Source organism: Lissotriton helveticus, chromosome 4_1 (genome assembly GCF_964261635.1).
Source record: "Lissotriton helveticus chromosome 4_1, aLisHel1.1, whole genome shotgun sequence".
NCBI classification, from domain to species: Eukaryota; Metazoa; Chordata; class Amphibia; order Caudata; family Salamandridae; genus Lissotriton; species Lissotriton helveticus.
In genome coordinates this window covers 1,672,346,328-1,672,361,529 of record NC_136063.1, presented here as the reverse complement: position 1 = coordinate 1,672,361,529, position 15,202 = coordinate 1,672,346,328, and the positions used below count along the sequence as shown (strand labels likewise).

Sequence of the window (15,202 nt, the reverse complement as noted above, 5' to 3'; positions counted from 1 at the left end):
TATGACAACATGCTTGACTTACACAGTGCATTTAATTGTGAATTTCTTTGAAAGAGAAATTCAGATTATTACCTTTGACACGTCTTTCGAAAGATTTTACTTTATGGTTATGGATTTACTTTAGAAAATCAGAGTGTAAATATATGTGTGTCTGAATTTCACGATTGTTATTCAAAACGTCATATCTTCTGTCCCCATAATACACAATTTGATTCCTCAAGTTTTGTTTTAATGAAGGATTTCCAATTAAAAAGTTCCATCTTCCCCTTATCAATAACAGTAAGATTTAAGAAAGTAATATCTTGCATCAGCCCCCTGTGATGAGTTTGAGAAAACAGAGTCAGCTCGCAAAATGTCTCATTATTTTGAGCCATTTAATTTCCATGTTTTCTAAAAGTTCTATCATTTGCTCACATCGAATAGACTTTCAGAATACAATCAATAAATTAATGTTTCACTCTACCCGTGTTAGATTTGTGATATTTATGAATACACTTGACAGAAAAAGATTTGATCAACAGTCATGAAAGTGGTCCCACCGAGATTTGAACTCGGATCCTTGGATTCAAAGTCCAAAGTGCTAACCATTACACCATGGAACCTCCCATGTGACAAGGGAGCAAATTGCTGCAGCAATGTGAACATTTCAAAGTTTTTAATGTTCTACAGTCAAAGACCAACAGAATGTTATTACTTTTCTATTCTGTTCAACTTTTGCATATTGAACTATGTTAGGGAAGGATGTTGCCCAGAGGACTCAAGTAACGCTATCACTCTGTTGAACAGTACTTTTTATGTGAGATACGATTTTGCAATAAAATATAAGATTCCCCCGTGAATGCAATCTCTTCTCTCAAAATGAAAAGCTCAACCTGGTACAGGTGGTTTGATGGTATCATGCTTAGCACTCTAGACTCTGAAAACCGGGATCTGAGTACAAATCACAGTGGGACTTATCTAAACTTTACGATTTTCTTTTTCCATTCAGTTCTTAGAATTATTAATTGGAAAAACATCTCATTTACTTATAAACTTGTACATATCCACTTTACACGTATGTATCTCCCTATATCTTGCTATATGTCTCTGTATATTTATAGGACAACATAAACACATACATTATAAAAATGCATATAATTAGTAGAGGTGAAAATAATGAAAAGTTGTTGCCTCTCCACATTTGAAACATGAGCTTCTTCTCCTTACTCTTCTATATGTCATGAAATTGAGATAGTCACTTTTTACTCAATTTTGATCTAACAATATAGTTGATTTATACAAAGCATATCATATGATTTGTGAATAATCTTAAAAGAGAAAATTAGATCAGTACCTGTGAGGCCTCCAAGCAAAAGCTTATGTTTCACGATTGCAGATCGACTGTTGAAAATCAGCATGAAAAACGTTTTATTTCACAATTTCCATACTAATATACAAAAACATTTGTACTATCTGAATGATACCGTCATTGTGGTTCTCTAGGTTTGATTTAAGAACACTTCTCTTTCAAAATGTGCTAAATTCGCCTTATCAATAGCGCAGAAAGCTTCAAAAAGGGATGCTGGGAATCAGGCCTCTGAAATGCATTTCAGAAAAACAGGATAGGATTTCTTAATGTCACACTATTTTGTGTAGGAATGTGATGTAAACGTATTATAATGTTTGTATTTCTGTAACTTGTTCAAGCTGATGGACGTTTTGAAAGGAATCAATAATTGTCTCTTTCAACCTACTGGTGTTGGATTTGAGCTATCAATAAACAAAGGTGACAGAAATAGAAAAGGTCAAGAGTAATAAAATAGTACCCCCAAGATTTGGACTGGTACCTTTGCATGCAAAGTCCAACGTGCCAATCATTGCTCTTTGGCGCAGCCCATGTGAGAGACAAAGAAATGGGTGTATTAGTTTGGAAATGTAAAATGTTTTAATATGTTACAGTCAAAGATGATCATTATGATATAACTTGCCTATCCTGATAAACGTTTGCATATTTAACACTGTTAAGGAGAATGTATCTGAACAGAATCAAATCACATTATAGCTCTTTACACTATGAGCATTCAACAGAGATATCGTTTCATCAATGTAAGAAATGCCCCCGCACTAATGCGCTCTCTTTTGTCTCAATGGAAAAATGACTCATGTATGGGAGGGTTCCATGGTGTAATGGTTAGCACTCTGGACTCTGAATCCAGCGATCCGAGTTCAAATCTCGGTGGGACCTGCTTGAATTATGAGATTTACTATTTCACCCATTTCTTAGAATTTGGTCTTGGAAAAACATAACGTCAATGTTTTATACTGATACTTATCAACGTATAAGTATGCATCTATGTATACATAGCTATATCCGTCTAGATAGCGATAAGACTATATAAAGAAATCAATTATTCATAAACATATGTATTGAAGCTGAAAACTAAAAACTGTTGTTTCCCATCCACAATTTAAACGTTAGGTTCATTTCCTCTCTCATCTATATGACCAGTAATGAGATAGTTAATTTTTGCTGATTTCTTATATGACAACATGCTTGACTTACACAGTGCATTTAATTGTGAATTTCTTTGAAAGAGAAATTCAGATTATTACCTTTGACACGTCTTTCGAAAGATTTTACTTTATGGTTATGGATTTACTTTAGAAAATCAGAGTGTAAATATATGTGTGTCTGAATTTCACGATTGTTATTCAAAACGTCATATCTTCTGTCCCCATAATACACAATTTGATTCCTCAAGTTTTGTTTTAATGAAGGATTTCCAATTAAAAAGTTCCATCTTCCCCTTATCAATAACAGTAAGATTTAAGAAAGTAATATCTTGCATCAGCCCCCTCTGATGAGTTTGAGAAAACAGAGTCAGCTCGCAAAATGTCTCATTATTTTGAGCCATTTAATTTCCATGTTTTCTAAATGTTCTATCATTTGCTCACATCGAATAGACTTTCAGAATACAATCAATAAATTAATGTTTCACTCTACCCGTGTTAGATTTGTGATATTTATGAATACACTTGACAGAAAAAGATTTGATCAACAGTCATGAAAGTGGTCCCACCGAGATTTGAACTCGGATCCTTGGATTCAAAGTCCAAAGTGCTAACCATTACACCATGGAACCTCCCATGTGACAAGGGAGCAAATTGCTGCAGCAATGTGAACATTTCAAAGTTTTTAATGTTCTACAGTCAAAGACCAACAGAATGTTATTACTTTTCTATTCTGTTCAACTTTTGCATATTGAACTATGTTAGGGAAGGATGTTGCCCAGAGGACTCAAGTAACGCTATCACTCTGTTGAACAGTACTTTTTATGTGAGATACGATTTTGCAATAAAATATAAGATTCCCCCGTGAATGCAATCTCTTCTCTCAAAATGAAAAGCTCAACCTGGTACAGGTGGTTTGATGGTATCATGCTTAGCACTCTAGACTCTGAAAACCGGGATCTGAGTACAAATCACAGTGGGACTTATCTAAACTTTACGATTTTCTTTTTCCATTCAGTTCTTAGAATTATTAATTGGAAAAACATCTCATTTACTTATAAACTTGTACATATCCACTTTACACGTATGTATCTCCCTATATCTTGCTATATGTCTCTGTATATTTATAGGACAACATAAACACATACATTATAAAATGCATATAATTAGTAGAGGTGAAAATAATGAAAAGTTGTTGCCTCTCCACATTTGAAACATGAGCTTCTTCTCCTTACTCTTCTATATGTCATGAAATTGAGATAGTCACTTTTTACTCAATTTTGATCTAACAATATAGTTGATTTATACAAAGCATATCATATGATTTGTGAATAATCTTAAAAGAGAAAATTAGATCAGTACCTGTGAGGCCTCCAAGCAAAAGCTTATGTTTCACGATTGCAGATCGACTGTTGAAAATCAGCATGAAAAACGTTTTATTTCACAATTTCCATACTAATATACAAAAACATTTGTACTATCTGAATGATACCGTCATTGTGGTTCTCTAGGTTTGATTTAAGAACACTTCTCTTTCAAAATGTGCTAAATTCGCCTTATCAATAGCGCAGAAAGCTTCAAAAAGGGATGCTGGGAATCAGGCCTCTGAAATGCATTTCAGAAAAACAGGATAGGATTTCTTAATGTCACACTATTTTGTGTAGGAATGTGATGTAAACGTATTATAATGTTTGTATTTCTGTAACTTGTTCAAGCTGATGGACGTTTTGAAAGGAATCAATAATTGTCTCTTTCAACCTACTGGTGTTGGATTTGAGCTATCAATAAACAAAGGTGACAGAAATAGAAAAGGTCAAGAGTAATAAAATAGTACCCCCAAGATTTGGACTGGTACCTTTGCATGCAAAGTCCAACGTGCCAATCATTGCTCTTTGGCGCAGCCCATGTGAGAGACAAAGAAATGGGTGTATTAGTTTGGAAATGTAAAATGTTTTAATATGGTACAGTCAAAGATGATCATTATGATATAACTTGCCTATCCTGATAAACGTTTGCATATTTAACACTGTTAAGGAGAATGTATCTGAACAGAATCAAATCACATTATAGCTCTTTACACTATGAGCATTCAACAGAGATATCGTTTCATCAATGTAAGAAATGCCCCCGCACTAATGCGCTCTCTTTTGTCTCAATGGAAAAATGACTCATGTATGGGAGGGTTCCATGGTGTAATGGTCAGCACTCTGGACTCTGAATCCAGCGATCCGAGTTCAAATCTCGGTGGGACCTGCTTGAATTATGAGATTTACTATTTCACCCACTTCTTAGAATTTGGTCTTGGAAAAACATAACGTCAATGTTTTATACTGATACTTATCAACGTATAAGTATGCATCTATGTATACATAGCTATATCCGTCTAGATAGCGATAAGACTATATAAAGAAATCAATTATTCATAAACATATGTATTGAAGCTGAAAACTAAAAACTGTTGTTTCCCATCCACAATTTAAACGTTAGGTTCATTTCCTCTCTCATCTATATGACCAGTAATGAGATAGTTAATTTTTGCTGATTTCTTATATGACAACATGCTTGACTTACACAGTGCATTTAATTGTGAATTTCTTTGAAAGAGAAATTCAGATTATTACCTTTGACACGTCTTTCGAAAGATTTTACTTTATGGTTATGGATTTACTTTAGAAAATCAGAGTGTAAATATATGTGTGTCTGAATTTCACGATTGTTATTCAAAACGTCATATCTTCTGTCCCCATAATACACAATTTGATTCCTCAAGTTTTGTTTTAATGAAGGATTTCCAATTAAAAAGTTCCATCTTCCCCTTATCAATAACAGTAAGATTTAAGAAAGTAATATCTTGCATCAGCCCCCTGTGATGAGTTTGAGAAAACAGAGTCAGCTCGCAAAATGTCTCATTATTTTGAGCCATTTAATTTCCATGTTTTCTAAAAGTTCTATCATTTGCTCACATCGAATAGACTTTCAGAATACAATCAATAAATTAATGTTTCACTCTACCCGTGTTAGATTTGTGATATTTATGAATACACTTGACAGAAAAAGATTTGATCAACAGTCATGAAAGTGGTCCCACCGAGATTTGAACTCGGATCCTTGGATTCAAAGTCCAAAGTGCTAACCATTACACCATGGAACCTCCCATGTGACAAGGGAGCAAATTGCTGCAGCAATGTGAACATTTCAAAGTTTTTAATGTTCTACAGTCAAAGACCAACAGAATGTTATTACTTTTCTATTCTGTTCAACTTTTGCATATTGAACTATGTTAGGGAAGGATGTTGCCCAGAGGACTCAAGTAACGCTATCACTCTGTTGAACAGTACTTTTTATGTGAGATACGATTTTGCAATAAAATATAAGATTCCCCCGTGAATGCAATCTCTTCTCTCAAAATGAAAAGCTCAACCTGGTACAGGTGGTTTGATGGTATCATGCTTAGCACTCTAGACTCTGAAAACCGGGATCTGAGTACAAATCACAGTGGGACTTATCTAAACTTTACGATTTTCTTTTTCCATTCAGTTCTTAGAATTATTAATTGGAAAAACATCTCATTTACTTATAAACTTGTACATATCCACTTTACACGTATGTATCTCCCTATATCTTGCTATATGTCTCTGTATATTTATAGGACAACATAAACACATACATTATAAAAATGCATATAATTAGTAGAGGTGAAAATAATGAAAAGTTGTTGCCTCTCCACATTTGAAACATGAGCTTCTTCTCCTTACTCTTCTATATGTCATGAAATTGAGATAGTCACTTTTTACTCAATTTTGATCAAACAATATAGTTGATTTATACAAAGCATATCATATGATTTGTGAATAATCTTAAAAGAGAAAATTAGATCAGTACCTGTGAGGCCTCCAAGCAAAAGCTTATGTTTCACAATTGCAGATCGACTGTTGAAAATCAGCATGAAAAACGTTTTATTTCACAATTTCCATACTAATATACAAAAACATTTGTACTATCTGAATGATACCGTCATTGTGGTTCTCTAGGTTTGATTTAAGAACACTTCTCTTTCAAAATGTGCTAAATTCGCCTTATCAATAGCGCAGAAAGCTTCAAAAAGGGATGCTGGGAATCAGGCCTCTGAAATGCATTTCAGAAAAACAGGATAGGATTTCTTAATGTCACACTATTTTGTGTAGGAATGTGATGTAAACGTATTATAATGTTTGTATTTCTGTAACTTGTTCAAGCTGATGGACGTTTTGAAAGGAATCAATAATTGTCTCTTTCAACCTACTGGTGTTGGATTTGAGCTATCAATAAACAAAGGTGACAGAAATAGAAAAGGTCAAGAGTAATAAAATAGTACCCCCAAGATTTGGACTGGTACCTTTGCATGCAAAGTCCAACGTGCCAATCATTGCTCTTTGGCGCAGCCCATGTGAGAGACAAAGAAATGGGTGTATTAGTTTGGAAATGTAAAATGTTTTAATATGTTACAGTCAAAGATGATCATTATGATATAACTTGCCTATCCTGATAAACGTTTGCATATTTAACACTGTTAAGGAGAATGTATCTGAACAGAATCAAATCACATTATAGCTCTTTACACTATGAGCATTCAACAGAGATATCGTTTCATCAATGTAAGAAATGCCCCCGCAATAATGCGCTCTCTTTTGTCTCAATGGAAAAATGACTCATGTATGGGAGGGTTCCATGGTGTAATGGTTAGCACTCTGGACTCTGAATCCAGCGATCCGAGTTCAAATCTCGGTGGGACCTGCTTGAATTATGAGATTTACTATTTCACCCATTTCTTAGAATTTGGTCTTGGAAAAACATAACGTCAATGTTTTATACTGATACTTATCAACGTATAAGTATGCATCTATGTATACATAGCTATATCCGTCTAGATAGCGATAAGACTATATAAAGAAATCAATTATTCATAAACATATGTATTGAAGCTGAAAACTAAAAACTGTTGTTTCCCATCCACAATTTAAACGTTAGGTTCATTTCCTCTCTCATCTATATGACCAGTAATGAGATAGTTAATTTTTGCTGATTTCTTATATGACAACATGCTTGACTTACACAGTGCATTTAATTGTGAATTTCTTTGAAAGAGAAATTCAGATTATTACCTTTGACACGTCTTTCGAAAGATTTTACTTTATGGTTATGGATTTACTTTAGAAAATCAGAGTGTAAATATATGTGTGTCTGAATTTCACGATTGTTATTCAAAACGTCATATCTTCTGTCCCCATAATACACAATTTGATTCCTCAAGTTTTGTTTTAATGAAGGATTTCCAATTAAAAAGTTCCATCTTCCCCTTATCAATAACAGTAAGATTTAAGAAAGTAATATCTTGCATCAGCCCCCTGTGATGAGTTTGAGAAAACAGAGTCAGCTCGCAAAATGTCTCATTATTTTGAGCCATTTAATTTCCATGTTTTCTAAAAGTTCTATCATTTGCTCACATCGAATAGACTTTCAGAATACAATCAATAAATTAATGTTTCACTCTACCCGTGTTAGATTTGTGATATTTATGAATACACTTGACAGAAAAAGATTTGATCAACAGTCATGAAAGTGGTCCCACCGAGATTTGAACTCGGATCCTTGGATTCAAAGTCCAAAGTGCTAACCATTACACCATGGAACCTCCCATGTGACAAGGGAGCAAATTGCTGCAGCAATGTGAACATTTCAAAGTTTTTAATGTTCTACAGTCAAAGACCAACAGAATGTTATTACTTTTCTATTCTGTTCAACTTTTGCATATTGAACTATGTTAGGGAAGGATGTTGCCCAGAGGACTCAAGTAACGCTATCACTCTGTTGAACAGTACTTTTTATGTGAGATACGATTTTGCAATAAAATATAAGATTCCCCCGTGAATGCAATCTCTTCTCTCAAAATGAAAAGCTCAACCTGGTACAGGTGGTTTGATGGTATCATGCTTAGCACTCTAGACTCTGAAAACCGGGATCTGAGTACAAATCACAGTGGGACTTATCTAAACTTTACGATTTTCTTTTTCCATTCAGTTCTTAGAATTATTAATTGGAAAAACATCTCATTTACTTATAAACTTGTACATATCCACTTTACACGTATGTATCTCCCTATATCTTGCTATATGTCTCTGTATATTTATAGGACAACATAAACACATACATTATAAAATGCATATAATTAGTAGAGGTGAAAATAATGAAAAGTTGTTGCCTCTCCACATTTGAAACATGAGCTTCTTCTCCTTACTCTTCTATATGTCATGAAATTGAGATAGTCACTTTTTACTCAATTTTGATCTAACAATATAGTTGATTTATACAAAGCATATCATATGATTTGTGAATAATCTTAAAAGAGAAAATTAGATCAGTACCTGTGAGGCCTCCAAGCAAAAGCTTATGTTTCACGATTGCAGATCGACTGTTGAAAATCAGCATGAAAAACGTTTTATTTCACAATTTCCATACTAATATACAAAAACATTTGTACTATCTGAATGATACCGTCATTGTGGTTCTCTAGGTTTGATTTAAGAACACTTCTCTTTCAAAATGTGCTAAATTCGCCTTATCAATAGCGCAGAAAGCTTCAAAAAGGGATGCTGGGAATCAGGCCTCTGAAATGCATTTCAGAAAAACAGGATAGGATTTCTTAATGTCACACTATTTTGTGTAGGAATGTGATGTAAACGTATTATAATGTTTGTATTTCTGTAACTTGTTCAAGCTGATGGACGTTTTGAAAGGAATCAATAATTGTCTCTTTCAACCTACTGGTGTTGGATTTGAGCTATCAATAAACAAAGGTGACAGAAATAGAAAAGGTCAAGAGTAATAAAATAGTACCCCCAAGATTTGGACTGGTACCTTTGCATGCAAAGTCCAACGTGCCAATCATTGCTCTTTGGCGCAGCCCATGTGAGAGACAAAGAAATGGGTGTATTAGTTTGGAAATGTAAAATGTTTTAATATGGTACAGTCAAAGATGATCATTATGATATAACTTGCCTATCCTGATAAACGTTTGCATATTTAACACTGTTAAGGAGAATGTATCTGAACAGAATCAAATCACATTATAGCTCTTTACACTATGAGCATTCAACAGAGATATCGTTTCATCAATGTAAGAAATGCCCCCGCACTAATGCGCTCTCTTTTGTCTCAATGGAAAAATGACTCATGTATGGGAGGGTTCCATGGTGTAATGGTCAGCACTCTGGACTCTGAATCCAGCGATCCGAGTTCAAATCTCGGTGGGACCTGCTTGAATTATGAGATTTACTATTTCACCCATTTCTTAGAATTTGGTCTTGGAAAAACATAACGTCAATGTTTTATACTGATACTTATCAACGTATAAGTATGCATCTATGTATACATAGCTATATCCGTCTAGATAGCGATAAGACTATATAAAGAAATCAATTATTCATAAACATATGTATTGAAGCTGAAAACTAAAAACTGTTGTTTCCCATCCACAATTTAAACGTTAGGTTCATTTCCTCTCTCATCTATATGACCAGTAATGAGATAGTTAATTTTTGCTGATTTCTTATATGACAACATGCTTGACTTACACAGTGCATTTAATTGTGAATTTCTTTGAAAGAGAAATTCAGATTATTACCTTTGACACGTCTTTCGAAAGATTTTACTTTATGGTTATGGATTTACTTTAGAAAATCAGAGTGTAAATATATGTGTGTCTGAATTTCACGATTGTTATTCAAAACGTCATATCTTCTGTCCCCATAATACACAATTTGATTCCTCAAGTTTTGTTTTAATGAAGGATTTCCAATTAAAAAGTTCCATCTTCCCCTTATCAATAACAGTAAGATTTAAGAAAGTAATATCTTGCATCAGCCCCCTGTGATGAGTTTGAGAAAACAGAGTCAGCTCGCAAAATGTCTCATTATTTTGAGCCATTTAATTTCCATGTTTTCTAAAAGTTCTATCATTTGCTCACATCGAATAGACTTTCAGAATACAATCAATAAATTAATGTTTCACTCTACCCGTGTTAGATTTGTGATATTTATGAATACACTTGACAGAAAAAGATTTGATCAACAGTCATGAAAGTGGTCCCACCGAGATTTGAACTCGGATCCTTGGATTCAAAGTCCAAAGTGCTAACCATTACACCATGGAACCTCCCATGTGACAAGGGAGCAAATTGCTGCAGCAATGTGAACATTTCAAAGTTTTTAATGTTCTACAGTCAAAGACCAACAGAATGTTATTACTTTTCTATTCTGTTCAACTTTTGCATATTGAACTATGTTAGGGAAGGATGTTGCCCAGAGGACTCAAGTAACGCTATCACTCTGTTGAACAGTACTTTTTATGTGAGATACGATTTTGCAATAAAATATAAGATTCCCCCGTGAATGCAATCTCTTCTCTCAAAATGAAAAGCTCAACCTGGTACAGGTGGTTTGATGGTATCATGCTTAGCACTCTAGACTCTGAAAACCGGGATCTGAGTACAAATCACAGTGGGACTTATCTAAACTTTACAATTTTCTTTTTCCATTCAGTTCTTAGAATTATTAATTGGAAAAACATCTCATTTACTTATAAACTTGTACATATCCACTTTACACGTATGTATCTCCCTATATCTTGCTATATGTCTCTGTATATTTATAGGACAACATAAACACATACATTATAAAAATGCATATAATTAGTAGAGGTGAAAATAATGAAAAGTTGTTGCCTCTCCACATTTGAAACATGAGCTTCTTCTCCTTACTCTTCTATATGTCATGAAATTGAGATAGTCACTTTTTACTCAATTTTGATCAAACAATATAGTTGATTTATACAAAGCATATCATATGATTTGTGAATAATCTTAAAAGAGAAAATTAGATCAGTACCTGTGAGGCCTCCAAGCAAAAGCTTATGTTTCACGATTGCAGATCGACTGTTGAAAATCAGCATGAAAAACGTTTTATTTCACAATTTCCATACTAATATACAAAAACATTTGTACTATCTGAATGATACCGTCATTGTGGTTCTCTAGGTTTGATTTAAGAACACTTCTCTTTCAAAATGTGCTAAATTCGCCTTATCAATAGCGCAGAAAGCTTCAAAAAGGGATGCTGGGAATCAGGCCTCTGAAATGCATTTCAGAAAAACAGGATAGGATTTCTTAATGTCACACTATTTTGTGTAGGAATGTGATGTAAACGTATTATAATGTTTGTATTTCTGTAACTTGTTCAAGCTGATGGACGTTTTGAAAGGAATCAATAATTGTCTCTTTCAACCTACTGGTGTTGGATTTGAGCTATCAATAAACAAAGGTGACAGAAATAGAAAAGGTCAAGAGTAATAAAATAGTACCCCCAAGATTTGGACTGGTACCTTTGCATGCAAAGTCCAACGTGCCAATCATTGCTCTTTGGCGCAGCCCATGTGAGAGACAAAGAAATGGGTGTATTAGTTTGGAAATGTAAAATGTTTTAATATGGTACAGTCAAAGATGATCATTATGATATAACTTGCCTATCCTGATAAACGTTTGCATATTTAACACTGTTAAGGAGAATGTATCTGAACAGAATCAAATCACATTATAGCTCTTTACACTATGAGCATTCAACAGAGATATCGTTTCATCAATGTAAGAAATGCCCCCGCACTAATGCGCTCTCTTTTGTCTCAATGGAAAAATGACTCATGTATGGGAGGGTTCCATGGTGTAATGGTCAGCACTCTGGACTCTGAATCCAGCGATCCGAGTTCAAATCTCGGTGGGACCTGCTTGAATTATGAGATTTACTATTTCACCCATTTCTTAGAATTTGGTCTTGGAAAAACATAACGTCAATGTTTTATACTGATACTTATCAACGTATAAGTATGCATCTATGTATACATAGCTATATCCGTCTAGATAGCGATAAGACTATATAAAGAAATCAATTATTCATAAACATATGTATTGAAGCTGAAAACTAAAAACTGTTGTTTCCCATCCACAATTTAAACGTTAGGTTCATTTCCTCTCTCATCTATATGACCAGTAATGAGATAGTTAATTTTTGCTGATTTCTTATATGACAACATGCTTGACTTACACAGTGCATTTAATTGTGAATTTCTTTGAAAGAGAAATTCAGATTATTACCTTTGACACGTCTTTCGAAAGATTTTACTTTATGGTTATGGATTTACTTTAGAAAATCAGAGTGTAAATATATGTGTGTCTGAATTTCACGATTGTTATTCAAAACGTCATATCTTCTGTCCCCATAATACACAATTTGATTCCTCAAGTTTTGTTTTAATGAAGGATTTCCAATTAAAAAGTTCCATCTTCCCCTTATCAATAACAGTAAGATTTAAGAAAGTAATATCTTGCATCAGCCCCCTGTGATGAGTTTGAGAAAACAGAGTCAGCTCGCAAAATGTCTCATTATTTTGAGCCATTTAATTTCCATGTTTTCTAAAAGTTCTATCATTTGCTCACATCGAATAGACTTTCAGAATACAATCAATAAATTAATGTTTCACTCTACCCGTGTTAGATTTGTGATATTTATGAATACACTTGACAGAAAAAGATTTGATCAACAGTCATGAAAGTGGTCCCACCGAGATTTGCACTCGGATCCTTGGATTCAAAGTCCAAAGTGCTAACCATTACACCATGGAACCTCCCATGTGACAAGGGAGCAAATTGCTGCAGCAATGTGAACATTTCAAAGTTTTTAATGTTCTACAGTCAAAGACCAACAGAATGTTATTACTTTTCTATTCTGTTCAACTTTTGCATATTGAACTATGTTAGGGAAGGATGTTGCCCAGAGGACTCAAGTAACGCTATCACTCTGTTGAACAGTACTTTTTATGTGAGATACGATTTTGCAATAAAATATAAGATTCCCCCGTGAATGCAATCTCTTCTCTCAAAATGAAAAGCTCAACCTGGTACAGGTGGTTTGATGGTATCATGCTTAGCACTCTAGACTCTGAAAACCGGGATCTGAGTACAAATCACAGTGGGACTTATCTAAACTTTACGATTTTCTTTTTCCATTCAGTTCTTAGAATTATTAATTGGAAAAACATCTCATTTACTTATAAACTTGTACATATCCACTTTACACGTATGTATCTCCCTATATCTTGCTATATGTCTCTGTATATTTATAGGACAACATAAACACATACATTATAAAAATGCATATAATTAGTAGAGGTGAAAATAATGAAAAGTTGTTGCCTCTCCACATTTGAAACATGAGCTTCTTCTCCTTACTCTTCTATATGTCATGAAATTGAGATAGTCACTTTTTACTCAATTTTGATCTAACAATATAGTTGATTTATACAAAGCATATCATATGATTTGTGAATAATCTTAAAAGAGAAAATTAGATCAGTACCTGTGAGGCCTCCAAGCAAAAGCTTATGTTTCACGATTGCAGATCGACTGTTGAAAATCAGCATGAAAAACGTTTTATTTCACAATTTCCATACTAATATACAAAAACATTTGTACTATCTGAATGATACCGTCATTGTGGTTCTCTAGGTTTGATTTAAGAACACTTCTCTTTCAAAATGTGCTAAATTCGCCTTATCAATAGCGCAGAAAGCTTCAAAAAGGGATGCTGGGAATCAGGCCTCTGAAATGCATTTCAGAAAAACAGGATAGGATTTCTTAATGTCACACTATTTTGTGTAGGAATGTGATGTAAACGTATTATAATGTTTGTATTTCTGTAACTTGTTCAAGCTGATGGACGTTTTGAAAGGAATCAATAATTGTCTCTTTCAACCTACTGGTGTTGGATTTGAGCTATCAATAAACAAAGGTGACAGAAATAGAAAAGGTCAAGAGTAATAAAATAGTACCCCCAAGATTTGGACTGGTACCTTTGCATGCAAAGTCCAACGTGCCAATCATTGCTCTTTGGCGCAGCCCATGTGAGAGACAAAGAAATGGGTGTATTAGTTTGGAAATGTAAAATGTTTTAATATGTTACAGTCAAAGATGATCATTATGATATAACTTGCCTATCCTGATAAACGTTTGCATATTTAACACTGTTAAGGAGAATGTATCTGAACAGATCAAATCACATTATAGCTCTTTACACTATGAGCATTCAACAGAGATATCGTTTCATCAATGTAAGAAATGCCCCCGCACTAATGCGCTCTCTTTTGTCTCAATGGAAAAATGACTCATGTATGGGAGGGTTCCATGGTGTAATGGTTAGCACTCTGGACTCTGAATCCAGCGATCCGAGTTCAAATCTCGGTGGGACCTGCTTGAATTATGAGATTTACTATTTCACCCATTTCTTAGAATTTGGTCTTGGAAAAACATAACGTCAATGTTTTATACTGATACTTATCAACGTATAAGTATGCATCTATGTATACATAGCTATATCCGTCTAGATAGCGATAAGACTATATAAAGAAATCAATTATTCATAAACATATGTATTGAAGCTGAAAACTAAAAACTGTTGTTTCCCATCCACAATTTAAACGTTAGGTTCATTTCCTCTCTCATCTATATGACCAGTAATGAGATAGTTAATTTTTGCTGATTTCTTATATGACAACATGCTTGACTTACACAGTGCATTTAATTGTGAATTTCTTTGAAAGAGAAATTCAGATTATTACCTTTGACACGTCT

The 15,202-nt window shown here is 34.0% G+C and overlaps 12 non-coding genes across 12 annotated transcripts; 6 read left to right on the top strand and 6 right to left on the bottom strand.

The window, feature by feature from the left end:
* Window positions 1-530: 530 nt before the first annotated feature.
* TRNAQ-UUG (transfer RNA glutamine (anticodon UUG)) lies at window positions 531-602 on the bottom strand. The gene has a single exon. It is a non-coding gene; the product is annotated as a tRNA-Gln (tRNA).
* A 1,550-nt stretch (window positions 603-2,152) lies between these two features.
* Window positions 2,153-2,224, top strand: TRNAQ-CUG (transfer RNA glutamine (anticodon CUG)). The gene has a single exon. It is a non-coding gene; the product is annotated as a tRNA-Gln (tRNA).
* Window positions 2,225-3,050: 826 nt separating this feature from the next.
* TRNAQ-UUG (transfer RNA glutamine (anticodon UUG)) lies at window positions 3,051-3,122 on the bottom strand. Its single transcript has one exon. It is a non-coding gene; the product is annotated as a tRNA-Gln (tRNA).
* A 1,549-nt stretch (window positions 3,123-4,671) lies between these two features.
* TRNAQ-CUG (transfer RNA glutamine (anticodon CUG)) lies at window positions 4,672-4,743 on the top strand. Its single transcript has one exon. It is a non-coding gene; the product is annotated as a tRNA-Gln (tRNA).
* An 826-nt stretch (window positions 4,744-5,569) lies between these two features.
* Window positions 5,570-5,641, bottom strand: TRNAQ-UUG (transfer RNA glutamine (anticodon UUG)). The gene has a single exon. It is a non-coding gene; the product is annotated as a tRNA-Gln (tRNA).
* A 1,550-nt stretch (window positions 5,642-7,191) lies between these two features.
* TRNAQ-CUG (transfer RNA glutamine (anticodon CUG)) lies at window positions 7,192-7,263 on the top strand. The gene has a single exon. It is a non-coding gene; the product is annotated as a tRNA-Gln (tRNA).
* An 826-nt stretch (window positions 7,264-8,089) lies between these two features.
* On the bottom strand, window positions 8,090-8,161 carry TRNAQ-UUG (transfer RNA glutamine (anticodon UUG)). The gene has a single exon. It is a non-coding gene; the product is annotated as a tRNA-Gln (tRNA).
* A 1,549-nt stretch (window positions 8,162-9,710) lies between these two features.
* Window positions 9,711-9,782, top strand: TRNAQ-CUG (transfer RNA glutamine (anticodon CUG)). The gene has a single exon. It is a non-coding gene; the product is annotated as a tRNA-Gln (tRNA).
* Window positions 9,783-10,608: 826 nt separating this feature from the next.
* On the bottom strand, window positions 10,609-10,680 carry TRNAQ-UUG (transfer RNA glutamine (anticodon UUG)). Its single transcript has one exon. It is a non-coding gene; the product is annotated as a tRNA-Gln (tRNA).
* Window positions 10,681-12,230: 1,550 nt separating this feature from the next.
* TRNAQ-CUG (transfer RNA glutamine (anticodon CUG)) lies at window positions 12,231-12,302 on the top strand. Its single transcript has one exon. It is a non-coding gene; the product is annotated as a tRNA-Gln (tRNA).
* Window positions 12,303-13,128: 826 nt separating this feature from the next.
* TRNAQ-UUG (transfer RNA glutamine (anticodon UUG)) lies at window positions 13,129-13,200 on the bottom strand. The gene has a single exon. It is a non-coding gene; the product is annotated as a tRNA-Gln (tRNA).
* Window positions 13,201-14,749: 1,549 nt separating this feature from the next.
* Window positions 14,750-14,821, top strand: TRNAQ-CUG (transfer RNA glutamine (anticodon CUG)). Its single transcript has one exon. It is a non-coding gene; the product is annotated as a tRNA-Gln (tRNA).
* The last annotated feature ends 381 nt before the right edge of the window (window positions 14,822-15,202 follow it).